Source organism: Rattus norvegicus, chromosome 15 (assembly GCF_036323735.1).
Source record: "Rattus norvegicus strain BN/NHsdMcwi chromosome 15, GRCr8, whole genome shotgun sequence".
Lineage (NCBI taxonomy): Eukaryota > Metazoa > Chordata > Mammalia > Rodentia > Muridae > Rattus > Rattus norvegicus.
The window spans coordinates 38,394,774-38,422,276 of record NC_086033.1 but is presented as its reverse complement, the minus strand read 5'-3'; the positions used below and the strand labels follow the sequence as shown (position 1 = coordinate 38,422,276).

At 45.6% G+C, this 27,503-nt stretch overlaps 1 protein-coding gene and 1 pseudogene across 16 annotated transcripts in view; both read left to right on the top strand.

Annotated features, from left to right (window-relative positions):
• The window catches only part of Atp8a2 (ATPase phospholipid transporting 8A2), a 532,902-nt gene that overhangs the window by 104,132 nt on the left and 401,267 nt on the right, over positions 1–27,503 (top strand). The gene's annotated exons all lie outside the window — the stretch shown is intronic.
• Positions 28–27,236, top strand: LOC103693865 (ETS-related transcription factor Elf-2 pseudogene; annotated as a pseudogene).

Genomic DNA, 27,503 nt, shown 5'->3' with positions numbered 1-27,503 from the left:
CATCCTCATACAAGTAGGGAGAGGGGGAATGGGATGGGGAGCTTATGGACAGGAAACTGGGAAAAGGGATAACATTTGATATGTAAAAAAAAAATCCAAAGGAAAAAAAAGACAGTTTCTTACGTTGCGATTCATAGCACTAGCAAAATTATACTTATGAAGCGGCAATGAAAGTAGGTTCATGGTTGGGGTCACCACAACATGAAGAACTTTATTAAAGGGTCACAGCATTAGGACAGTTGAGAACCACTGCTCTAGGGAATAAGAATGCAAAGCTCTGGTTTCCTGTCGGACAGGTTGGCAAATGTCTGGGTCTTTGTTAGAATCTGGCCAGGTCTTGGGGCTGGTGAGCCCAGTGGTTAAGAGTGTACTGCTTTCCCAGAGGACCTGAGTTTGGTTCCCAGTACACACACTGGGTGGCTCACAGCTACCTGTTACTCCAGCTCTAGGGGGATATGCCTTCTGGTCTCCGTGGGCATGTGCATTCCTTTGTATATACCCGTGCTCATGCACGTGTAGCTAAGAACTAATGAAAACCTTTATTAAAAAGGACAAAGGGAAGGGCAATGTCTTTCCAGACCACTGTGCCAAGTAGGTGGGAGAATGCTTGCTCTCTGCTGTCCAAAAGTCTCCCTCATGTTCCCCACTCACGGTTCACACACAGGACACCTAGGTTAGGCATACAGAGGCTGAAGGAGGCTGCAGCACTGAAGCCCTGGCTAATTCTGTCTATGCCCAGCATCCGGTCTTAGGACTTGGGCTCACCATCTGGAAAACGGTGCCAAAGGGCTTGCCGTGCCACCTGTGGCCACCCAGCACACAGCAGATGCTCTTCTAGAAACTGAATCGGCAGCTCTTTCCAGGGACGGTGCTTAGAGAGAACAAAAGGGGAGTGTGACCATTGTTTGGGATGTTTTATAGAGAAAGTTCCTGAAAACCCATGAGGTCAGGGTAGACTCAAATGCTGACCCGCTCTTTTCTCTCGAGTGAGAGCCGGCTCTCCATAACTTAAATCAGAGTTTGTCAGCTAGCTGTCTTGTTTTATACTAGAAGTGAGTGAATGGTTTGAAGTTGAATTTAGGATACTATTAGTCATGCAGGTTGATCATTCTGCCTCTCCAGGACTTGTGTGTACCATCGCTTTAATGGCTCCGGGGAGAGCCACTGTCAGTTGGTGCATTTCAGCCTTCAGGCATTTGAGAGCAAACTCCTACATCTGTTCTCTCCTTTCTAAAGTGTTGATTTTATTATATGGAATGCAGCAACAATAGGCAGATTTTTAGGGGGTGGAAAATCATTACAAAGCCACCTGCAGAAACTTGGGGACCATGCACAGAGTACAAGCCTCAAAGGAGGGACACAAAGGGCCAAACATTATACTATAACTTCAAATTTTTTAAATGCCTATTTCTAATGATTTCTTTTAAACACTTTAACCTTCCTTTTAGCCCACCATCTACCAGAAGTAGTGGGAAAGAAAGGATATGGGGAGAGTGGATGTGTTTAGAAAGGGTTCTTTGGAGCAACTCATGTCTGTGTTGTCTAGAAATCGGCAGTTCAGCTCAGGTTAGCAGCTCACAGACACTACAAATGCACCAGCAGCGTAGTTTGGTGGAATATAGCAAGCTTAAATCAGCAGCAGTGGCACTACCTACCAGAGACAGCCATGCTTCAGCCTCGATGTGAATCAACAGGAGGGACCCAGAAGGACACCAGGAAAAGTTCTTGTCCATACCTCTCTCAACAAATTGAAGTTCAACAAATACACAAGACCAACAAACGATAGACAGCTAGCTCTGTAAGCAAAAGTAACAATGCCTCCATCACTGTCGCTCCACTCACTTTTGAATGCCCTCTGAACATCATGTGCCCTGTACGTTGACTTTCCTTAGCACTTGTGTTTGACTCCGCTGATGTCACTCTGACCATCAGCCAGAGTCCGACACACCACCAGAAGTTTTTTGGTGCATTTCTTTCTATACAGTCCTGACAAATGGAGCTCAACTATGTAATATAAGGTGGACCAACGCATGTGTGTTGTTAGCGGAAAAAATCCTTCACCACTTTTATTTTTACGTGATTGCTTTAACAACACTTTTTCCCCCTGTGTTTTAACAAAACTTTCCTTTTACAATTCTCTCTTATGTCCACTTCAGCTAAACTTTGTCTCAGTCTGCCTGGTACCAGATATTGACCCCAGGGCCTGGTGGGGACTAGGCATGGGCTCTGCCCCTGACTTTCAGACCTTTGGCTTTGAAATAATGTCTCACTAAATGCCCAAGCTGACCTCAAAGCACTCATCCTCCTGCCTTAGCCTCCCCAGTAGCTAGGATTCAGGTGCACGGTACCCAGCTTGCTTCCTGCTCTGTCTTCTTTATTTCCTTTTCTTATTGCATGGTAACATTGACTTTGCTTAATATTCCAAAGGAACTCAGAAGTGTGCATAGTATTTTACCTGAAAAAAAAACATTTTATTTTATGTGTACAAATGATTTCTCCTTGTTTGGGCCTGGGTACCGTGTGTCTTCCTAGTGCCCTCAAAATACAGAAGACAGTGCTGGACCCTCTGGAACTGGAGCTACAGATGGTCATGAGTCACCACATAGGTGCTGGGACTTAAAAACTTGAGTCCTCTGAAAGGGCAAACCGAGCATCTCTCTTCAGAGTAATCTGGATTCTTAATAGAAGATTTCATCATATTAAGGAACACTCCTTAAATTATCTAATTAAGTATTATACTCCTATTTTTATTCCAGTAAGCGGTGGTAGATTTGAAAGTATTGCCATCTAGAATGCAGAATTCATTTGTAAGCTCTTGTCTTTAGAGAATAGAGCTCTTTATTTGACAATAGCGGCTGTTTCCTCCCTAGTATCGTTGTTACTCCCTGGCATCCATCTTTAGGAGAACTGTCTCAGATTAGCTTTTTATGCTACCTTTAAATTAAGCTTCATTAGTGATTCTACCTCACCAGAGCAAATTGAATTATTTCATTGAATGAGGTTGCCAGGGTGCCGGGGAAACATTAGCTTCTCTCAGTTCCTCTGTTTTGCCCATCAACTGTCACAAAGCTTCCACTCCTACCCACCTCAGTAAAGTTTTGGTGATTATACACTACACAGCAGGACAGCTCGATTTTCTTCTCCTTTCTTAACATTTCCTCCTCCTCTCCCTTCCCCTATCCTCTGGCATGCTCATGTAAAGGCTATAATATGTATTGAATATTACAGGATATATATAATCTCTCACACGCAACATAGATACACAGATGTATTCACACACACATTGTATGTAAGGACTAAGTTATGGCATGTGACTAGGTATGCATATAGTTATACAATAATCAGTCAGCCTGTCTGTCTGTCCGTCTGTCTGTCTGTCTGTCTGTAGGTAAAGGCTCTACCATTGGACCTTCTCCACAGTTTGTGGGAGAAGTAATTTAGCACCAAGCAGTATGGAGAGGAGGAAGGAAAACCACAGCTCTTTTCTGTACACAGATTTATTTGACTTACCTAGAGAAATTTGTTAAGCCAAACATTGTGTATATTGTAAAGTCAGGGAACTCCAAATCAAATAATGCCATGGCAGAGGATTCTTTTTGATTTGTTATGAGCCATTTCCTACTCTGTTGTTTGAGGTGTGTGCACAGGTATGCACAGCCACAACCTACAATGCTTCAATGCTTGTAACTCATGTGGTCCTCACAGGAGCACACAGGGGAACGAAGGCAGCCTTGTTCCACACCTGACCCTGGGATTGGTCATGTTTGTCACGGAGCTCCTCGGGCAAGCGTCTTAGTCAGGGTTCCTATTGCTGTGACGAGACACCATGGCCATAACAAAACACTCACTCCAGAATCATGTCTGAACTAACATTCATCAACAGTCATGTGTTCAGTGGTGTCCTCAGTGTTTAGGACGATGGTCATGGGACCTTTGACTGAGATGGTAATTTCAGTATTGTCCAGGAAGCAGAGCTGTAGGATCTTCTGTTGTGTCCTTGGGCAGGAGTGAGGTTTCTTATTTCACTGAAGTACCTGGTGGCTATTGACAGTTACATCGAGCCTATATCAACAACACCGAGAGGTGACATACTCTTAATGGTTTGCCCATTCATTTGTTCATAAGTTGAACCGAAAGCTGTAACAGTATGTTAATATGCGTAAACTGGGAAGAAACATTGACAAAGATGGGAGGCTCCTGTCACCTGTTGACTTCATGTGTCTCTAGTTCCTCTCCAGAGGAACACGTTTTCTTTCTTTTACTCTTTTTTTTTTAAATTTTACTTATTTCTTCACTGTATATCCAGACCACACCCTCCATCCCCGACTGTAGTCCCTCCCCACCTCCCCCTCTCCTTCTTTGAGAGGACAGAAGCTCCCCTGAGTATCCCCCCACCCAGGCACAGTCTTTGCAGGGCTAGGCTCACACTCTCGCACAGATTCCAGACAAGGCAGCCCAGCTAGAAGAACACATCCCACAGGCTGGCAACAGCTTTTTTTTTTTTTAAAGATTTATCTATTTATTACATGTAAGTGCATTGTAGCTGTCTTCAGACACACCAGAAGAGGGCATCAGATCCCATTACAGATGGTTGTGAGCCACCATGTGGTTGCTGGGATTTGAACTCAGGACCTCTGGAAGAGCAGTCAGCGCTCTTAACGGCTGAGCCATCTCTCCAGCCCTGGCAACAGCTTTAAGGACAGCTCCCATTCCAGCTGTTTGGGACCCGCATGAAGACGGAGCCTGTATATCTGCTACATATGTGCAGGGTGGGAAGGAGCTTAGGGCCAGCCGTGTATGCTCTTTGGTTGGGGGTTCACTCTCTGAGAGCCCCCAAGGTTCCATGTTAGTTAACTCTGCTGGTCTTCCTGTGGAGTTCCTATCCGCTTTGGGACCTTCAATCCTTCTCCAGCTCTTTCATAGGAGTCCCCAAGCTCCACTGTGGGACTCTGCATCCATCTGAGTCAGCTACTAGGTGGAGCCTCTCAGAGGACAGCCATGCTAGCCTCCTGACTATAACAATATCACTAATAGGTTTTCGTTTGCTTGGTTTTTGTTTTTTTTTTTTTACTTGAGGAACACACGTTTTCAATTTTGATTTTCTTGGGCTGTTTCATTGGTACAATGAGGACTTTAAATTTTGGCCACATGTCATACGCTTAGCTAGATAAGACGCTGTCTGCCACACAGTGTTGGTATTTGCTGAAGATCAAAATAGCGTTTTATGTCACCAGCCTGTGATGTTTAAGAACTTTGCACAGCAAGGTGCGTTTATAAGGTAGTAGACTGGGTTGAGTTTGAGAATCCCATGCTTCTCTAGTCCCAAATTACCCAGCTGACTTTGCCATTGCCACCTGCTATCTTACAGATGACTTGAAGCTAAGCTGATATATCCTGGCTTTAAAAGATTGTGCTATGGGACATCTTCCATTTCAATATTTTGGGATACTGCCATTAGAAAAAAGTGGGCCTAGTAAGAATATCTAGTCTTAAGAAACCCATGTCCCTTTTGTTTTTTAAAATGTTGAGTATTTTAAAATTTAGATAGCATAGCATGGGTCACATAGACCCATAGCGTCATATTTACCCAAGGATGACTAGTGATATAGCTGGTTTCCTCAGGCATCGTGGAGCTCTGCGGCTGTTCATAGGATGTGTTCTCTGTCTGGTGAGACGGAAAGATCCTGCTCCGCACAGCCGCACAGAGCGATTGATTGCCGTTTGGTAGTGTCTCTGCGAGGCTTTCCGAACGGGTGTTTACTTTTCTCTTGTCTCAAGGCAGCAGTATGTTTGTTTGCTTTCCCCCCGGCTGGGGTGGCCTTCTCATTTCCTGTTGCTCATAGAGCTAACCTGGTCCGCAAGAACGATGAGGTGCCCACATTTAACCGTAATGCCTTTGGTGGGGGCAGGGTCCCGGCTGCTGTTTGGGACTTCTGTGATTCTGGTGCAGGCGATCAATTGTTACCTTTATCTTTTGGTGGGTATATTTCATGTGTATTCTGGGCCTTAGGTCAATACTGTGCATAAACCAATTTAAGTAGTAGCCAGTACGTTGCTTTATAGGTTTCAAATTAGCCACTGTTTGCATTTAGATAGTATGTTTGAGAATAGCTCTCCCACATTCTTGGTACATATCATTTGAGTTAAAAAAAAAGGCTTTGCACTATATTCAGGGAGATTAAAGGCAATTAGCACTTGAAGGGGAATGGGTATGGAATGAGAGTCATAGGGCTGGGAGAGCAGGGCAGGGAAGAGCACTGGCCTAGCATGTGTGGGGTCTGGCTTGAAGCCCCCATACTGAAAAAAATATCAATTGATCACAGGGCAAGTCTTGTTTTTCTTGTCTGTCAGATGGTAGTGAGCTCCCCTTCAAGGTGCCTCTGGAAGCTGAGATTCCAAACAGGGAAAATCTAGAACATAATGTACCACACACATAGCATCTCCCACCTCGTTTGCCATGGGTAGGCTTACTGTGCTCTCTCTCTCTCTCTCTCTCTCTCTCTCTCTCTCTCTCTCTCTCTCTCTCTCCCCCTCCCCAGCAGTTATAAAACACATATAACACAAACTTTACCATCTCAAGCTTTGTAAGTGCACACAGCTCAATGTTCCTGCTGCTGTGTAACCCGTCTCCCAGAATCCTTTCATCTGGCAAAGAACATCCTCTCCCTTTGTCCCCTGCCTACCCGTTAACTTTCTGTGTCTGTATACTTGATTATTCTGGGTCTGTCACAAGAAAGCCTTACTGCGTGCTGAAACTCCAGCATTGCCCATGAGTGAGCTATCACGGGACCATTTTAAGTGACGTTTCTATTATTTTTATTGTCTTCATTTTTTAGAAGATTTATTTTACCATTTGTGTGTGTGTGTGAATATCAGTACACACACACACACACACACACACACACACACTTGACCTTAGAGGCCAGAAGAGGGCATCTGGATCTGATCAGATCCTGCATTTAGAGTTCTAGGATATGCTAATGTGAGTTCTGGGAATTCAACTCCAGTCCTCTGCAAGAGGGGCAAATGCTCTAACCATCGAGCCCTTACTCCAGCTCTCGGTGTGCTTTTTCTTATGTCTTTCTATCATTGGCGTACATGGTGTCCTAAAAATAGGTACAGAAAACGTACTTCTTTATCCCTAAGGAAGATGCAGTTGTATTATTTGTAGGGGAATGGGTGAAATTGGAGATAACCTTATCAGAAGAATTAAGTCAGTCTCAGAAAGGCGGTTATTGTATGTTCTGATATTCGTGGTTCCTAGGTTTTATGTGGACACATATGTCTGTGTTTATGGCCTGAGAGAAGAAGCACAAGTACTCAGAGAATCATGGGGTGCTGGTGGAGAAGAGAGAAGCTGGGGTTGTATGGGAGGGTATGGTCAATGCATAATATTCCCTTGTATGAATTTTTAAAAATAAAAAAATCTTCGTAGAAAAACACTTAAAGGAAATTCACTCAAGCCCTTCACGAGGGCGTCTGACTCCACTGTCACATCTTGCCCCAGGATCATTCTGAACAGACTGGGGATGGTGTGCTGGAAAAGACATTCCTCGTTTGGGGTTTGCAACCAGATCTGCCTTTGGACAGTGTGTGAGACTTTTCTGCTCCAAAGAGACCGGTCTCTGATGTCTCCTCTTGAATGGGGTCCCTGCCTCAGCACCGTTTCCCCTCTCTCTTCTGTGTCGATGGAGGACACGGCTAACACAGTAGATTCTAAAGCCGTCTTGTTGAGAAATGCACTGTGACTCCCCCTGTTCAGGGGCTGCTCCGACCACTGTTCATCTCCGGTGATATCTGCAAGGCCACCCTCATTCTGGCCTCCCTTCCTGCTCTAAGTCCCACTGTTCTTTATCTTCCTGTGTCCCCACTACATAGTCTTTGAGGGCAGGTTGTTCTCTGGTGTGCTCTGGTCTGGTCTTCTCTCTGTAGCCTTTCCTCCTGGTGTGTTGCGGCTTCTAAGGTCAAATTCCTATCTCTCTCTAAAGAAGCGTTTTCTTCCTTGTCCCACATCCCTGCCCTTGTGCAGATGGGAGAGCTTCACCTACTCTCTGTAGTGTCTGAGTCTGTTCTTGCCTCCAACTCTCCTGCTCAGCTCTGTCATCCTGAAAGCTTTCCTCTTCAGGAGCCTTCCAATTGTGGAACTCACTCAGATTTTGGCCAGTGGGAAGGGCAGACTCTGCCAGAGGACTCTGCAGCCCGAGGAAGTTCAGAACAGTCCAGAAAGTAAGGGCTGACATAACCCCTGTTCTCAAAGATTTACTGTCACTTACTACATAGTGAACAAAGCAGACCCCCATCACGATGGCGGTTCTTAGGCCTCGTGAAGGGATATGTGTGGTTTTGACATGATTTCATAAATAAGATACTCCTGAGAGAGAGCTGCCTCACCAAAGGCTTTTAGTGTCAGTTCTTCAGACAGCACAGATTGATGTCTGTCCGCAGATGCAGGCACATTTGGGATTTAATGTGATACTTGGCATTCGTAAGTCCTTGATAGCAGTTGAGGTTTAGAATGTGTTCGTTCAACAAATATATTTTTGGTACTCAGCATACAGCGGCATATATAACGTTGCTCAATAACGTTACAAAGTGCTAGGAAACAGGGCTTGGCTGGGCCTCCCTGAGTCTGAGCTTCCTGTGCAGGGAAGGTGTCAGGGAAGGTGCATTGTCCATTTCTGGAATTCAGCTGTTGCCCCTGCCGACCTCTCTGTTCTTTGTCACCTCAGTCTCTTGAGCAGAGAGGTCAATAGAGACAACAAGCTAGTTGCTGGGTGGAAAAGATACCGAGCCTTCCAGCATGTTCTACTTGGGACGGAATGGTCACCACACCATGACTCCTCCATGGGTTGCCTACCTTTGGGGAACAAAGCACACAGAAGCCATCACTCCAGCTGGGTCCCAGACCTCACGGAGCCATGAGCAGCAAGGCAGAGCTGGTCCTAACTTTCATCCTCCTTACATGGATGAGGAGATACCCAAGGAAAAGCTAGCATTTGCATTTAAAGTCTACACAGGCATTCCTCAGATGCGTGGATCTCGGTCTCGTTCACCTGAGCGTTGTCTTCCCCGAGTGAGTCCTGTAGGAGGGCCCCACGCGTCCTCTTATCCACAGAAGCCCACAATAGAGTTGCTATATCACACCGCTAATTTCAATCCTATTTTTGATTGGCCTTGAATTTTAAAACAACAAAAAATTGTCAGTTGTCCGCTACAAGTGCAAGATCCAGAGAATAGGGTGGCTTTCAAATTCACTTTGAGCTAAATATGGTCACCCAGAAGACCCATGATGCTACAAATACCTGTTTCACAGTAGTTATAGAAATCAACAATGATTACACAGTATTTACAAGCTATAAGGAAAGCAGAATTTGAGCTCCTCCAATTCTGCCATTATCACCCCCTGCCCCCATAGCTGAGGCCCAGACCCAGGGCTGTGACAGGCCTGCTAGGTGCATGCTCTGTTTCCGAGCTACCCTCCAAGGTCCAAATTCTCTCAAATTTATGTGACCACCTGGATCTAACATTTAAAAATACTGGAAGCTGTAAATTATGACCTTGATATTTCTGTTTGACCATTATAAATTTCAATGTTCATAGTCCTAACAAATTCAATAATATTCTAAAAGTTAAAACTTATTGGTGATAGTTTATTGTTTTAAGATCGAAATCAAGAGACAAGGTGAAACACGAGTGCTGTGTTGTGGTTTGGTAGCTGTTCAACTTAGAGCTCTCACAAATGTGCTGATTTGGGTAGCGTCCACTTGATGTAAGTTTTCTCACCCCCCTGTAGCCAAAGATTCAAACTCGGATCTGCTGTTTGGATATAAAGACTTCTGAATAAGTAATTTTGCTTTTTTCATAGTGCAATACTTTTCTGTTTTACTTGTTGGAACACTCAGATACAGCTTAATAAAGGTAAGTCTGGTTTTGTTTCGTTGCAGCAGCTTGGACTGTACCCAGGGCTTTGTGCATGATTTGTGCAAACAAGGCTTTTGCCATTGGGCTATAGCAAACTCTAATAACACTTCTTTCCCATCTGCTTCTTTCTGGCTATATGTCTGTGTTACAGTTGGTAGTGAAATGAGCTTTGCTGCATGGAGGAGGGGAGCCGAGAGGTAACCATGACAGGTGTATGACTGCAAGAACCAGGACTGCAGTGGGCTGTCTGAGTTCGGTGTTCTCAGTCAGCTACACTGGGGGTCAGTTCTGGACTCTCATTATGAGGACCAGGGGCTGCTGCAGCTGCTCCTGAGTGGGTGTCCTCCCTCAGAGGTGATATTTTATCTTTCAAGGTGTCGGTGTCCTCCTGTGTAAGATAGAGTGCACATTAGAGTCCCATGGCACCGCTCAGCTCTGGAGCCCTGTGGGTGGATGACCTAAGCTGTGCCCTGACAACATGATCTGTCTTGATTCACTTGGGGGTCAGCTAGTGTGGTGGCCACCATTTCTGCCGGCTTGATGAGGTGTGAAGGGGCCCATTGGAGTTGGCTGTAAATTTCTCGTGTGCCTTAGTGTATGCTTGTAGATTTGGTCACCTCTCTGCCACTGTTGCTTTAGTGGTTTGCAACCAGGAGTGACGCAACCAGCATGGGACGTGTTTTGCTTGATTTAAGCTCTTAAACTTTTAAACCATCCACTTAGCTGGTGTAATCGTACTGTTAATCTCCTATTACAATAACAACAACAACGACGACGACGACGACGACTACTACTACTACTACTTCTTCCTCCTCTTCCTCCTCCTCCTCCTCTTCATTTTTTTTATGAATCTGTGCATAATTTTTGTTTTATTTGAGACAGTCATATTTGTGTAGCTCATGGTGGCCTTGAATTCACAATCCTGCCTCAGTTTCCCAACTGATACTGTTACAGGTTTGCACTACCTGACTTGCTCATAATCTGTGATATTCATGCAAAACAATTTATATTTTATGTAAACTTTAATTTCCTATAAAGCAAAATTCACCACAATCCTGGCAATAGCAGACTAGTTTTTATTACCCCCTCATATTTATCCATAATTTTCGCCTTGATCTTGATTTTTTTTGTCAACATAATTTACTACAGGTCTCTGAAGTCTGTAGAAACGTCTTAGTGCAGAATCTTAAAAGTAGTTTTTCCATTTAAAAACTGAAATTAACCAACATCTCCCACACCAGAAGTCTTCTTACCTCATTCTCTTCTTGTCCTCAACAGAGAACGCAGATAAACCATTGTTTGAAATAATGTGAGCATTTTCTCCAGAACCACCCTGATGAAAGTGTGGTCATGCCGTGTCCTGGGAAGGGCCTTGCATGGGGCATAAAGAGGCACCAAGAGGATGTAACTTGACTTTAATTTTGATGTTAATATTCTTTGCTTTCTTTTTCTCAAGTTTGTGCCATATAACTTGGCTCATAATTTGTGTTCGAGTTTTTGGAATTAAATAAGATGTCTTCAGAGATCCCTTTCCTGGCCTCTGGGGTGTCACCTAGTCTATTTGTTGTCATAACCTTGTGATTTTTGGTTTGTCCTGAGTTTTGCACCTTGGCTTTTTTCCTCAACTCTGTCTTGGTGAAGTTTATGTTAGGATCCCTAAGGAAATGAGTGGCTAGGGATGAAGGCATCATTCCTCATCCTCTTGAGCTGTACGGTTTGTGGGCCATTTGGGCAGGCATACACAGAGCAGTTCAGAGAGTTACAGATGTCATGAGCCATCGTGGGCTGCATGCACATGACAGTGGCCCTGTAGGACTGTGGCAGAGCTGAAATCCCTGTCCCCAGTGACCTCAGCCACGCTGAACTCCCACAAAGTATTCTTTGGGTAATGAGTACAGGGATGCTAGCTAAATAAGGTTGCCATGCTGCTAGGCAGACGCAGGCAAGCACAGCGTGTGCAATCTGGCACACCACGCTTCAGAGAGGGATCTGTGCAGTGCTAGGGGGCGGAGAGTCCTGGAGAGTGAAGAGGACTCACGTGGGGTCAGTGTGAGCTAGTTACCGGGAACCACTCAATCCTTCCCTGTTGAGTAATTTACTTTAGCTTTTATAGTCTATGATAGTGAGAGAGCATGTGACTGGCACGCATATTTCCTACAATATACATTCTGTTCTTCCTTTAGAGTGTGCTCCTGCTCACTGTAAATACTGGGCTAAGCCTTACCAGTCTCAGCCCCAGACATCTTGCCTGAGCCTGGTCTCTTGTTTCGTCATTTCTTCTGCTTGATTTCATTGGCTGTTGCTTTATCCTCACAGTCTTCAGAGCAGGCTGAGCCATCTGAATGAGCCACATTCAGGTATACGAGTGTGCAGGTGTGCAGGTGTGTACCTCAGTCAGGTGTTCAGGGGTGTATGTGTGCAGGTGTGCAGGTATGCAGGTATGTAGCACATTCAGGTATGCAGGGGTTTACCACATTTAGGTGTGCAGTGGTGTACCACATTCAGATGTATAGGGGTGCACCATATTCAGGTGTGCGGCACATTCAGGTGTGCAGGTGTGCAAGTGTGTACCACATTCAGGTGTACAGGGGTGTACCACAGTCAGGTATGCAGGTATGCACCACACTCAGGTGTGCAGGTGTGCACCACACTCAGGTCTGCAGGTGTGCACCACATTCAGGTGTGCAGGTGTGCACCACACTCAGGTGTGCAGGTGTGTACCACATTCAGGTGTGCAGGGGTGTACAACATTCAGGTGTGCAGGTGTGTACCACATTCAGGTGTGCAGGGGTGTACCACACTCAGGTGTGCAGGTGTGTACCACATTCAGGTGTGCAGGTGTGCACCACACTCAGGTCTGCAGGTATGCACCACACTCAGGTATGCAGGTGTGCACCACACTCAGGTCTGCAGGTGTGCACCACACTCAGGTCTGCAGGTGTGCACCACATTCAGGTGTGCAGGTGTGTACCACATTCAGGTGTGCAGGGGTGTACCACATTCAGGTGTGTGGCTCATTCAGGTGTACAGAAAGTTGTGCCAGTTCTTGACAATGTTCCTGCAGTCCCCCAAACTGACTGCAGCACTGTTGAGAATGTTTCTCTGACATTTAGTGACTCATGGACTGCTGTTCCAGACAGAGCTTAAAGAGCTGGGGCTAGGGCAGATTGGGCGATCTCTTGATGAACACACTGAGATGATTTGAGCCAGGTGGAGAAGACGGTTCAATTCACTGAACAGAATACAAAAAAAAAAAAAAAGGCAGAGCCTCAGGGCCCATCAATGGATGGTCACAAGAAGGAGCTTTCAGTGGAATTGCGAAGAATCCAGAGAGAGGGCTGACAGAAAACAAGGGTGGCCCTGGAGGGGGGAAGTGGCAGATGCTTCTAAAGTATACAGAAGCCTTTTACTTTGTCACTTAAGTCACCAAGCAGTTTCATCAGAAGGAGCTTGGGAAGTTGGGGAGCTGTAGCTAAGAGTGAAGAGCTGTCGGGACACAAGCAGGGTATGCTTTGGAGTGAAGTGGGCGGTGAAGGAAGTGAAGAGTCTGGTAGGAGCTTATTTTACTGATGTATTGCTCATTTCAAGGGCTCTCAGGATGTTCACAGTGTGGGTGAAGCAGAGCTGAAGGAAGATGGACAAGGGGAAGATGTTGGGGGTGGGCACCCCTGAGCTCGGGCAAGGTTAGCGGTGTGGGCAGCAAGAGGAGAGACGTCTTCCTGGGTCAGGATAGACAAGGTGGGGCAGTCTGTGAGGCGAGGACATGGTGACCCCAGCCCAGCCGAAAGCTTAGGTCATTGCACTGGGACTGAGGAGAGCTCTAAGGTGAAGGCTTTAGAGAGACTGAGGAGAGGAAGGGTTGGAAGAGCCAGTGTGGAGCCCGGAGAGGAGGCATCTAAGGTTCATAGCACCTAGAACTTAGGTGTCAGGAAGTTAGTTTGGGAATTGATGTTCAGAGACCCACTTAGCATTTCTGCAATTTCTTCAATATCCTGATGACCAGGGAATAGGAAGTGTGGTGAAGGGAGCAGGCTGGACTTGCTGCATGGACTTCTGTGTGTAGCAGATAAATTCTCCAAAGGGAGATACAGCAGGGGACTTGGACCTTCCTGGCATTGCACTCCTGCCAGCACCAAACCAGTCATAGTCTGTTAGTCCTTAACCATGGTACAGTGTGAGCGTGTGTGTGTGAGTGTGTGTGTGTGTGTGTGTGTGTGTGTGTGTGTGTGGACACTGCACTCCTGCCAGCACCAAACCAGTCATAGTCTGTTAGTCCTTAACCATGCTGCCCAGGATGAGAGTGGGGTGTGAGTGTGTGTGTGGTATATGTGTACATGGTGTGCAGTGTGAGCGTGTGTGTGTGTGTGTGTGTGTGTGTGTGAGTGTGTGTGTGGACACTGCACTCCTGCCAGCACCAAACCAGTCATAGTCTGTTAGTCCTTAACCATGCTGCCCAGGATGAGAGTGGGGTGTGAGTGTGTGTGTGGTGTATGTGTACATGGTGTGCAGTGTGAGCGTGTGTATGTGTGTGTGTGTGTGTGTGTGAGTGTGTGTGTGGACACTGCACTCCTGCCAGCACCAAACCAGTCATAGTTTGTTAGTCCTTAACCATGGTACAGTGTGAGCGTGTGTGTGTGAGTGTGTGTGGACACTGCACTCCTGCCAGCACCAAACCAGTCATAGTCTGTTAGTCCTTAACCATGCTGCCCAGGATGAGAGTGGGGTGTGAGTGTGTGTGTGAGTGTGTGTTTGTGTCTGTGGTGTATGTGTATATGGTGTGCAGTGTGTGTGTGTGTGTGTGTGTGTGTGTGATGGGGATGAGTATGTGGTATGTGCATAGGGGTGAGGGGGTGTTTGTAGTGGGGGTGAATATATGGTACTTATATATGTGTGTGCTGAGGTGGGTGTGTGGTTTATGAGTTTGTGAGTGTGGTGTATGTGTACATGGTGTGCAGTGTGAGCGTGTGTATGTGTGTGTGTGTGTGTGTGTGTGAGTGTGTGTGTGGACACTGCACTCCTGCCAGCACCAAACCAGTCATAGTTTGTTAGTCCTTAACCATGGTACAGTGTGAGCGTGTGTGTGTGAGTGTGTGTGTGTGTGAGTGTGTGTGGACACTGCACTCCTGCCAGCACCAAACCAGTCATAGTCTGTTAGTCCTTAACCATGCTGCCCAGGATGAGAGTGGGGTGTGAGTGTGTGTGTGAGTGTGTGTTTGTGTCTGTGGTGTATGTGTATATGGTGTGCAGTGTGTGTGTGTGTGTGTGTGTGTGTGTGATGGGGATGAGTATGTGGTATGTGCATAGGGGTGAGGGGGTGTTTGTAGTGGGGGTGAATATATGGTACTTATATATGTGTGTGCTGAGGTGGGTGTGTGGTTTATGAGTTTGTGAGTGTGGTGTATGTGTACATGGTGTGTAGAGTATGAGTGTGTGTGAGATGTGATGGGGTGAGTATGTGGTGAGTGTGAGAGAGTATGTGTGAGTATGTGGCAGTGAGTATGTGGTATGTATTTGTGTGTGCTGGGGTGTTTGTGTGTATGTATGAGTGCGTGTGTGAGAGAGTGTGTGTGTGTTGTATGTGTACATGGTATGTTGTATGTGTGTGTGTAAGAGAGAATATGTGTGTAGTGATGGTTAGTCTGTGGTTAGGTATTTGTGTGTGTCCTGGGGTGTGAGTGTGTGTGTGAGTGCGTGTGCATGTGGTGTGTGTGTGAGAGATAGTGTGTGGTGTATGTGTACATGGAGTGTGTGTGTGTGTGTGTGTGTGTGTGTGATGGGGTGAGTATGTGATGTGTGTCCTGGGGTGTGAGTGTGTGTGTGTGTGTGTGTGTGTGTGTGTGTGTGTGATGGGGTGAGTATGTGATGTGTGTCCTGGGGTGTGAGTGGGTGTGTGTGTGTGTGTGTGTGTGTGTGTGTGTGTGTGTGTGATGGGGTGAGTATGTGATGTGTGTCCTGGGGTGTGAGTGTGTGTGTGTGTGTGAGTATGTAGTGTGTGTGTGAGAGATAGTGTGTGGTGTATGTGTACGTGTGTGTGTGTGTGTGTGATGTGTGTTTGTGTAGTGGCGGTGAGTACGTGGTATGTATGTGTGTGTGTAGTGGGGGTGGGTGTAGAAGGTTACTTGGTCAGTGGGGCACGGTTGCTTTTGATGTGCTGTGTCTCGGTTTGGAGCAGGTTTATCGCTGGTGTCAACACCGTGATTTAGCGGAACTTTGCTGTTCCGTTACTCATAGGAGCTTCTGTTTTAAAAAGTTGAATTTCAGGCATAAAAACTGATTGGAAACTTCTGGCACTTCAATAATTATTTCCTAGCACCATCTTCTGGTTAATCCCACCTTCCTATGTGCAGTGTGGACACCTGTCTGAATCCACCTCGGGATGCTCTGATGGTCTCTTCTGTTGGAGGGATGCTCCAAGGCCATGCTGTGTTAGAGTTCTCTGGAGGAGCAGAACTGATAGACTTAATCTACATTTATATACTTGAAGAGATTCGTCACATCGGTTTGCACAATGTGCAATGGCTTCTTACCCAGAGAAGCTGGGGCCCGGGAAACTGCTCTGCAAGGCTGGGTGCTGGAGACTGGCAGGATTCCTGGAGAGCCCTCCTCGTTTTCTGGAGAGCTGGTCCTACTTCCTGAATCTCGATGAAGCTGCTTCTTCTCCTGGAGTGCAGCACTAGTGTGAGCGGTGGTGACAGTGGATGAGCTTACAAGCCAGAGTTCGAGAAAGCAGTGAAGGACAATTATTTCTTCCATGTCTTTTTACTTGGGGGCCGCCGGAGGCGCCACCAATATTTAGGCGAGTCTTCTCATGTCAAATGATCTGCCCAGCGGAATCTCCCACAGCACCACCCGGGATAGGCTGTTAGTTGATCCCAGGCGCTGTTAGGTTGACACTGAGAGTAGCTGTCACACAGGTCTGTAGTTCTGCCCAGAGGCCTTTCTCACACTTAGCTGTATGGCCTACAGGCTTCCCTTTTAACATCACCCTTACCTAAGAGTCTGAGTTTGGTGTCTCCAGATTTTGCTTTGGCTAATGATCTGACACCATTGATGTTGGTGGTGGCTTTCAGAAACACCATTAGGCAAACACAATAAAACATGAAGCTGTTCCAGTAGTCAACCTTCTCTTCCACCCTGGAAGCTCTCTGTGTCTATTAGAGCCCATTTCTCCTACCCCATCTCTGTTCAGGAAAAATCAAAGAACACCATTAGCTCAGAAGTGGATTTTGAGAGGTTGGGGGTAGGGTAATTGGTTCTGAGAAGCTGTGGGGTTGGCTTTTGGAAGCGGGGAGGACTGGACCCCGGGTCCCCTGAGTGTCACTAGAGGTTAGGATTGGAGGAGTATGCAGGAGCTGCAGAGGCTTCCCTGACTTCCTCCCCCAACCCCAGTTTTAGTAACTTTTCTATTTAGCTGAGGCTGGCTTTGAACTGGAATTCTCCTGCCTGTACATCCCACGCCTTGGAATTCTGCAGTTCCATGTATGCGTTTCTCTATCTGGCCACCCTGTCTGTTTTTCTAATCCGTAGTTTTTTGTCTGTTTGCCACAGCCAGCTTGTCATAGATCCACACCGAGCGTCCCTTGGTTGGAACTACACAGCGCAAGCTCTGGGTTTCCCTCTGGAGCTAAGTCCTTTGCACACAGGGCCTGGCTCTGTCTGTCTTCTCCTCAGTGCTTTATCCACAGAACCTCACACAATTTACTCTCAGATCACGACTCCCACAGATACCACACCAGCTGTTCCTCTCTGCAGCCACCAGAAGGTCCCACGGCCCTGTTTTTGTTTTTGTTTTTGTTTTTGTTTTAATTTCTTTGGAAATGACATCCTTACGGAGGGAATGAGAATGCTCGCCAGCACTACAGGGCCAGATTTACAATCAGTGGTTTGAATAGTTGTGGAGGAGGAGACAGAGTGCCAAACGAAAACCAACAGCCTCCATTCCAGAGGAGTAACTGATGGGCAGGGCCAGGCCTACCCCTGTGTAGTAACTGTGATCTGCTAGCAAAATGATACTGAGTCCAAAATGCTGAGAAACTCATGTACAGGGCCCTGCTTTGAATCAGAACATATAGGTGATGACCCGAGAGACAGCAGACTGAGAAGTTTTGTGTTTAATAATAAGCTTGGGTTTTGTGGACCGCCACCCCTGCTCCTGCTGCTAGGTGGTGGGGCTGCTCAGCCCAGTGGCGGCCCGACTGCCACTTCCTGTCAGAGGATGCGCAAAGATCTGGACGTCAGAGTGTCTGTGTGTGTGTGTGTGTGTGTGTGTGTGTGTGTGTTCGTGCGCGCCACCCGCAAGGTGTGTGTCTCTGGCCTCGGGTTCCACCTTCTCCCCTGTCGCCGCTGCTTAGGGTGTAAGTCAATGTGAAGCAGCAGTTCCAGCCCCTGAATAAACATGGCGATGTCTCTGTACGAGGGACCCAAGACCCAGCTGGGTCTGTTCATCCAGCTGTGGAAGCATCAGCTCACAGCAGTAATGCACACTGTACAGGTAAGACCGTTGAAGCTTCTGAAGCCCTGCTTCACATGGAATCTACCTGCTTGAGGGATTCAAGAGGTCCTGTGGAAGTGTTTGTCCCTCCTTGTGTATCGACTCCAGAGTCGATACTGTAATGAGTTGATACTCATTGCATGCTGTAATGAGGCTGGATGTCATTACGGAGACTGTAGTGGAGGTGTCAACAGAGGAGTCTGAACCAATGGAGGCCTGTCTATCCCTACCTCACCAGACAGCCACGAGCCAATGACAAAGAAAAAAGTTGGCAGAAACCAAAGTCCCAGCAGTCACCAGTTTCCAAGGGGTCTCCTGAGTTAGGAATCAAGAAGAAAGCCAGAGAAGAAAAAGGAAGCACAACCTATCAGTGGGAATTTCTTTTAGATCTGCCTCAAGATAAAAATACTTGTCCCAGGTATATTAAATGGACTTAGAGAGGAAAGGGCGTATTCAAACTTGTAGACTCAAAGGCTGTCTCGAAGCTCTGGGGAAAGCGTAAGAACAAACCAGATATGAACTATGAAACTATGCTGCAAGCTCTGAGATACACTACCAAAGGGGAATTCTTGCAAAGGCTGAAGGACAGAGGCTTGTTCAAGGACATGCCCCAAAGCATAGTGGTCATTGATGATGACAAAAGTGAGACTTGCCCAGAAGACTTACCGAGGTGGGGAAAACTCATTTCCTGTGAGCTGCTCCAGAGCAGAGGAGGATGTGGCTAGAGTTGTGATCATCACTTCCCCTGCTCACGATGCTTCGTCCAGGTCTCCTACCACCACAGCACCTGTGTCAGCAGCAGCAGCAGCTCCAAGGACAGTTTGTGTGGCAATGCAAGTCCCTGTGGTAATGACATCACTGGGTCAAAAGATTTCCACTGTGGCAGGTCAGTCAGCCAATGCAGGTACACCATGAATAGCCAACTCCAGTCAAGCTACAGTCAGTCATCAAGTCAGTCCCGACTGTGATGCCAGCCTCCACGAAAATGGAGACAGAATCAGCATGCAGCCTGCCAAGATGATCAACCTCAACCTCCCCTCTACTTAGCTTGCGTGATGTCAGCTGCAAAGTCAAAGTCAAATCTGACTGGCTCAGGAAGCATTAGCCTTGTTGGAGCCCCTCTGGCTGTGAGAACGCTCACCCCTGTTTCAATAACCCACGGTACACCTGTGATGAGACTATCAGTGCCTGTTTAGCAGGCTTCTGGCCAGACTCCTTCTCGAGTTATCAGTGCGGTCATAAAAAGGCCAGAGGTTAAATCAGAAGCCAAAAAGCAGGAACACGATGTGAAAACTTTGCAGCTGGTAGAAGAAAAGGGGGCAGACGGGAATAAGACAGTAACCCGTGTAGTGGTTGTCAGTGCGCCCTCTGCCATCGCCCTTCCTGTGACTATGAGAACGGAAGGGCTGGCGACCTGTGAGAATTAAACAAGCTCCCAGGGACTTCAGATGGTGTTGTACTGACAGACATTTTCGAGGGAAGTCATCTAGAAAAGGCAGAGGAGGACTTTTAAACAACTGTGCAGATAAGAAAGCAATCAGACTTATGGGAAATAAATTCCTATCCCATGTTTCAGTGGGACGGGAACCACCCTTTGAGATGCTGACAGAAAACTGCCTCTGAAAGTAAGAGCAACTGAATCCTCAATACGAAAAAGGATGGGAATGGGACCAAGCAGCTGACTACGGTCTCACGTGACACTAAGAGTTGGAACACTAACTCCTGTAAGGGTTACATGGTTTTCAGTGGGGCAGGGTTGGGATGGGTGATGTCATTGTTACAAGGAGCATTTTAATGCACTTTATATGATTACCAGCAATTAGCACTGGGCTTGTGCAGTGCTCACTTAACTGGTGCTGTGTGAAGACTCTGCTGATGCCAGTATTCTAGAATGTGAACTGAGAGGATCCAAAAGCTTGACACAGAGAGAGGATAGCAAGATCTAGTGCGCTATAAATATGTATGTGTGTGTGTGTGTGTGTGTGTGTGTGTGTATACACATCATAGCTTAAGTTGTTTTAAAACAAAGGTTTTAGACTAAGTTTCAGTTTCCTTTCTTGAAATAAGCTAATGACTTGTGTAAAGCCTTTTTATTAAAAGAAAAATCTTAAAAATCTTATACCTAACACAGTATTGTCATAGAGTTTCCATGTAACATTTTCTATGGTAGTTTAAGTCTGTCGGTTTCTTAGCTGTGAAGAGATGAACAGTTGGCTCTGGCCCTTGACTGTACCATCTATGTGTCGCTCAAGGCACCCTGCCGTCCGTCTGTCTGTCCGCAGACACATCGGTATCAGTTCTTCTGTCATTCGACATTCAGGCTCGCATGAACTCTCCAGGTAGCTCTATTAAATGGTGTTTATTTCCTTGCTCAATCTTTTTCCTTTTCTCCCTTTTTGCTACTTTTCCTTTTTACTTGACATTTGAGAGGGAACGTACCAGTGCTCAGATTTGTGTATAATAGTTTGTGTATTCAACATTTGAAGTATATTCTATTTTGTTGTACTCTTGTCTCAAAGTGTATTCAAGTAGGTTTGCAAATATAGAGGTGAAATTTAAAAATGAATAAGCTTGGGTTTCAGGATGCCAGAGGATACGAGTCCTAGTTGACTAGGTAGCATGACATACACAACCCAGCAGTGACCACACTTAGTAACCCCCACCTTACTGAATCCTCATCATTTAAAGGAGTTTCTGCGAAGCTAGTATATCCTAACACAGATCAGGCTGGGTGACTGAATACTGAACCGATGCTGTGTCCTGACTCATCGATCCTTTCTCTTTACCTGGGTCCAGGGAGAGACTTGCGGCTCACAGTTCAGCAGTGACTTGCTCTGTGCTGTCGCCAGCAAGTTAGATCCCTTTTGAGGACTATGTAAGTTGGCATCCGCCTAATAGATGTTTCCAAGGTCAGTTACCTGGTGCACATTCATCACCAAACTAGCGCGATGTAATTCTCATCCTGGGCACTGCCTTCAGCTCTCTCACCCAGGAACTGTGTGATTCCCCACTCAACAGGAGCAAGAAGTATGGAGTCTCTTCTCCAAGGAACTCTAATTAGTTAGTATTTGTGAACCCATACCTGAGATTCTGGCTTAGTTATGGCGTTAAACAATAAAGTAATGTAGAACTTATCATCACAATAGGAGCCATTGTAAAAGAAAAAAACAGGAGGTGTAGGGACAGTCCAGGGAGGGGAGGGGTGATCAGTGAGGCCTTTCTGGAATGTTTGTGTTCAGATGTAAGAGAAGCCAGATACGAATGGCTCCCACCAGGAATCTCAGCATCGGGGAGGTGGAGGTTGGAGGATTAGTTCAGGGTATCCTCAGCTACTTAAAGAGTTTAGGCCATCCTGTGCTACATGAGACTATCTCAAACAACCAAACTGAATAAAATAAAATGACAGAAGATAGAAGGGAGAAGGCAGGGGCTGAGAGCCAGGTACCAGGGATGTTGGGAGGCTAGGCAGCAGGGCTTAGAGGATTGGAGCTGGATGTTTGCGGCCTGGTGGGAACAGGGAGAGCAGAAGAGCTAATGGCAGCAGAGGAGGCAGTGCAGTCCAGGACTGCTCTCCTAGCTCAGATAATTGTTTGCATTGTGCTTCCCTCTGAAAAGGCTGCATAAAACAGGACAAGCAGTTATGATTGCGAATTACTGACTAAGAAAGATTACCTATTAACCTTAGTAGTGATTAGTAGGTTCTAGGACCTGGGGAGTACACCACATGGCCTGGTCTCTGGTTCTAGGGTGTCCTGACCAGCCTTGCTGTGTGGCAGCATGGAGCATGTGGGAGATGCTCAGGGGAGAGGTGCTGCTGGGAGAGAACTGACCATGGGTTTTCAGAGGTGAGCAGGGTGAGCTCAGGGAACAGGACCAGAGTGTCTGAGGCAGAAGCTCATACTGGAGAAGGGTTGGTGGTCAGAAAGATGCTTTGAAGCAGAATGGGGAACTTTCTAATCCAAGGCTGGATGATCAGAGGCAGTTATAGCAATGTGAGGAGACCCTAGTTCCAGCTTCTCTCCCCAACATTATGACTCAAACCCAGCTAACACAGGTCTTAGTTCAAGATTCTAGTATATAAAGTGTTCTTAAATACTAGCTGTGACTTGGGTCCTAGAATGGTTTTGAACATGACACATATTCTTTTGGAAAACAGCTAGAAGTGATAAGGAGGTGGTGGCAATATGAACTTCTTCTAATAGGCCACAGTAGCCCTGAAATGATCAAATATGGGAGAAATTACCATCTATCTCCAGAAATCTTAGGGCTTTGAGCTTTCTTACAATATGTCATTGAAATGGTTTTACTGTCAAATATTGAAGCCCAGATACTTTCAATGGACAGTTGATCGTGTTTCTGATATTCAAAGTGCACTAGATTTCAACAAAAGTGATTCATAGTCCAGGTTGGACAGATGTGTGTTGAAAAATGTCTGTCTCACTCTCTTGATTGGTGACAGAGGAAAACATTAGCCTTCCAAGCTGACAGTAGCACCTGCAGCCAAATAAATAGAGTGTTTGATAGTGACATTCAGGCAGGTGATCAGGATAGTGTGTGCATATGCGTGAGTGGGTGAATGCACTTGCATGTGCACGTGTGTGTGGGAAGTCACATGCACATGCATGCACTGACCATGGAGGCCAGAAGAAGGCAAGGATCCCAGGGAGTTACCAGGTGGCTGTGAGTTACCTGATGAAGATGCTGGGAACTGAACTTGGGTCCTCTGAAAGAGTAGCAAGCGCTCTAAACTTCTGAGCCATCTCTCCACCCAGTCTTGTTTCTGTTCTTATTTCTAAATGTTTTGATTATTTTCTAGTTCAGTGAGGCTCACTTGAGGGAAGATGACAAATATTTTTGATTTGGTTTGGTTTTTAGTTTTAGGTCCTGCTACAGCATAATGCATGCATACATACATACATACATACATACATACATACATACATACATACATATCTCAGGTCATGTTTCAAACACAAACCATTAATTCTGCTCTTTTCCATAATGTGGTGTGTATAGTGGTTCCTGTTTGATCTGGCATCTTAACACTCTGACTCCCTCTGGGGGTGGACTGGGAGCATATCTTATATATAAATCATGGCGGTCATATCCAGGACACATGCTGTCTCAGGAAGGTGTATAACAGCAACTTCTAAGCAGTTGTTCCAAGAGTGCCTCATGCAAAACACTCAAAACCAGACCGGGTTGTGGAATTTGATTAGGGCCCGTAGCACATGAGCTGAGGAAACCTGGGGACTTCCCATTCCTGGAGAGAAGTGTGGAATCCTCCAATTTCCATCCCCTTGTGTGGAACAGAGCCAGGAGTCTGAAGGAGGAACAGTAGAACCATCCCAGGGTGTGGTGATGTGGTGGAGAAACCTGGGACATTGTTGTTCTTGCCAGCACTGGGTCTTCTCACTCTACTGAGCTTCTGTAAAGTAAAAACACTCCCCTGCGTTAGTGAAGTTACAGGAGTTTATTGTATAGGGAGACAATGCAATTTCTGAGGAAGAACTTCTTTTACTCTAGAGTGTTCGTGTGTTTGTCTAACTTTTGTGCCTTCATTGTTTGCCTTTGGAATAGCTATTGTCATTGACTTCAGTAGACAAAGACTTCCACACTCAAGGCATATTATCTATCAAATTATTTATATTACATTACATATTGCGTACTGTAATATAATCAATTATATTAAAATATACTTGACAAATTGAACAAACTATTGGGCAAATACTGTGGATTTCTCTTAGATGAATGAGTTTTGCACTACTAGTAATTACAATCATTAATCTCAAGGTACAAAGTTATAGAAAAACTCCAGGTGCATACTGCCAAAATAATGACTTAAGCAGTTTTAGAAGCCAGGTCCTCTGAGAATTTGCTGTAGCCCAGAGCATGTAGTGTAGGACTTTAAGGTAATCTTCAGAGAAGCTTAGGATGGGCACAGTCTCTCCTAGTCATGATGTCCGACTAAAAATTTTGATTCATGATTAAAAACTGATATAAAAATAACCATAAACAGACTATCAAAGAAAACACACACACACACACACACACACACACACACACACACACACACACACGGAATAAAGAATTTTAATACAATTTTATTAATTCTTTCAGGATTTCATACATTGTATTTTGATCATCTGTACACCTCTTCATCTTCTTGCAGATCACCCCCATTCCTGCCCTCCAACTTTGAGGTCCAACTTTGTGACATCATTTTTAAGAACTCATTGGGTCCAATTAGTGTTAGCCATGTACCATGTGTGGCTGTTCTCTGGAGCACAATAGATCTACCAGGAGTCACACACTTGGAGAAAACTAACTTCCCTTTCCTGTAACTATCAATTGTCGGTAGCTCCTTAGCACAGTGTAGGGCGTCAGGATCACACCTCCCTTCTCTACTGGAATAGTTTTCTGGGCTACTCTTCTTCAAGTCTTGTGGATGCTTTCATGACTTCTGTGAATTCACACATGCAATTACCTTGTTGTAGCTGATAAGCGGTTTACTTGCTATCTACCACCTCTGTCTCTTACAGTCCTTCTCCCTCCTCTACTACAGTGATCCCTGAGCTTTTGATGGAAGGAAAGGTGTTATAGATATTCCACTTGGGGATGAATACTCCATGGTCTCTTATTTTCTGAACCTTGACCAGTTGTGAGTATGTACTAATATCTATCTGCTGAGTAGCAAGATCTCTGATGAGGTTTGATTAATGACATACTCACTTATGAACTCAAAGATGAGTCATTAGGTGTCAATTGATTCAATGTCCCTAGAGTAGAGTAATAGTAGCAGAATGTCCCCTAGGGCTTATAACCCACCTGGCTCCCATAATGGAGCAGGTATGGACTCCCTCTAAGGGAGTCAAATCCAACCATAAAGTGGTTGGTCACTTCCATGACAGTTGTGCCACTATTGTACCCATGGGTATATCTTGCCAGCCTGGTTGTTGTTATGGCTTACAGAGCTTATACAGTTAGACCAGATTGATAATTACTTTTCTCAGCTATAAAAACTAGCCAGCAAGGGTGAAGCTCCAGCTCGGTACCGGTTTCTTCTTTCACGTTCTGTGACTCAAGTCTGTGACGTCTTCAGTAATAGGGTCTTGTTATCAGGTTCTGAAGAGTAACCAAGAGCATTGGCAATAGCTTGTCTGCATGTGGGTCTAAGGCTACAAATGACGAGTGGGAGAACCAGGAGTGAGGACTAAAACAGACAAAATCAGTAGCTGGGCCTGTGGATAAGGAGTTCTTGGATAAGCTGATGACTTATGACAAGCAAATATGCTAAGGAGTACAGCATCGTATATAGAGTTTTCAGGGAGCTGGCCAAGGTCAGCAGACAGCTAAATCAGACAATGCTGGCAAAAAGAAGGTAGGCTATCCAAGGCACAGCTGCCGTAGGACTGATAACCGCAGCCCTAGGGAAAGTTGGCTCCAACCACAACCTTGACTCCTGTGAAACACTGGCTCCAGCCCCAAATAAGATGGCCAAGTCTGATCCTGGACAAGGGCAAAGAACTGAAGTTCACTTTGTCCTTTTATCAGAGCCTTGGAGAAACTCTGGCCCCCCAAAGCTGACACCTGAAGTTATTCTCTGGCCTCCACATAAAGATGTTACATGCTGATAGACAGACAGATAGACAGAGAGAGAGGAGAGAGAAAATGAAATTATACTGGAATGAAAACATTTGCCCCCAAACACATGAAGATCCACCTGGCTTTAATAGTGATCAAGAAACAATGGCGTAGCAGTGATACATTACTGACACGAGACCCAGCCCTGTAAAAGACTTGACAGATATTGCTCGTAAGGGACCTGCATAAGAATGTTCTCATTCACTACCATTAGAAATAACACATCTGCTGTGTTTGTTGCTGGGGAAGACCCTTTTCCCACCATACTTCAGGTCCTGAGTCCCCAGCATCATAAGACAAAGGCACAAAATAGCAGTTGAGTTCCTCTTGTGTAAAGCGTGAAGTTTAAAACTATTTTTGGGAAGATCTTGGATGCATATGAAAATTTAATATCTGTGATCCTTTGGGGACAGAAATATACTAGTTAGAACTTAGACGTAAATTGATACTTTTAAAAGTTCACATTTCCCCCAGAGATCATGCTTCAGGTAATCTGTTCTATGGAATTATGCTCACCTAATTATATGAGCACATGGGTGCAGATATTGTGATGTATTAATTAAACAGTGTTCATGATTGGATGGCAGAATAAATTACAGAATCTTAGGTAATCACTGAAAGAGAATGAATTGCAAGGATCTTTATTGTCAGGAAATCTCTGGTGAGATTTGCATTGCGTTGTGAGTTTCTCATTATAGCACCCACTTTTGTATGCACAGCTGTATCCAGGACCCAAAAAATCTGAATATAGTTCTGGGTTTGTAAATTAGAGTGAGTTAAATGAAAAGAGAAATAGAACACAGGAGATATGCTCTCGCTGATATTGCTGATGCCAAGATGTGCTTGCTGACAGGAGTCAGGTATGAGTGTCTCCTGAGAGGCTCTGCCAGAGTCCTACTGATACAGATGATGGTTGCAGCTAACCATTGGACTGAACAAAGGAACCTCAATGGAGGAGTTAGGGAAAAGACTGAAGGAGCTGAAGGGGTTTGCAACACTACAGGAAGAACAACAATATCAACCAACCAAACCCCACCAGCGCTCTCAGGGACTAAACCACCAACTAATGAGTACACATGGAGGGACCCATGTATAGCAGAGGATGGCATTAATGGGAGGAAAAGCCCTTGGTCCTGTGAAGGCTTGTTTCACAAGGTAGGGGAATGCCAGGGCGTTGAGGTTGGAGTGGGTGGGTGGGAATGGGAACATCCTCATAGAAGCAGGGGGAGGGGAGTGTGGGAAAGGGGATAGAGGGGAAATGTAAATGCATAAAATATCCTGGAAAAATAAAATTATTTTAAAAAAAGAAAAGAGAAATAGAATTTTTTAGGAATGGCTAGTATGTTGTTTTTACACAAAGTATCCGCTAAGTGGCTGCAAAAGGACAAAGCAGGGAGACATTCAAGTACTGCCTCAAGCATAGAGTTGAGGGGACCCCCTGCAGCCC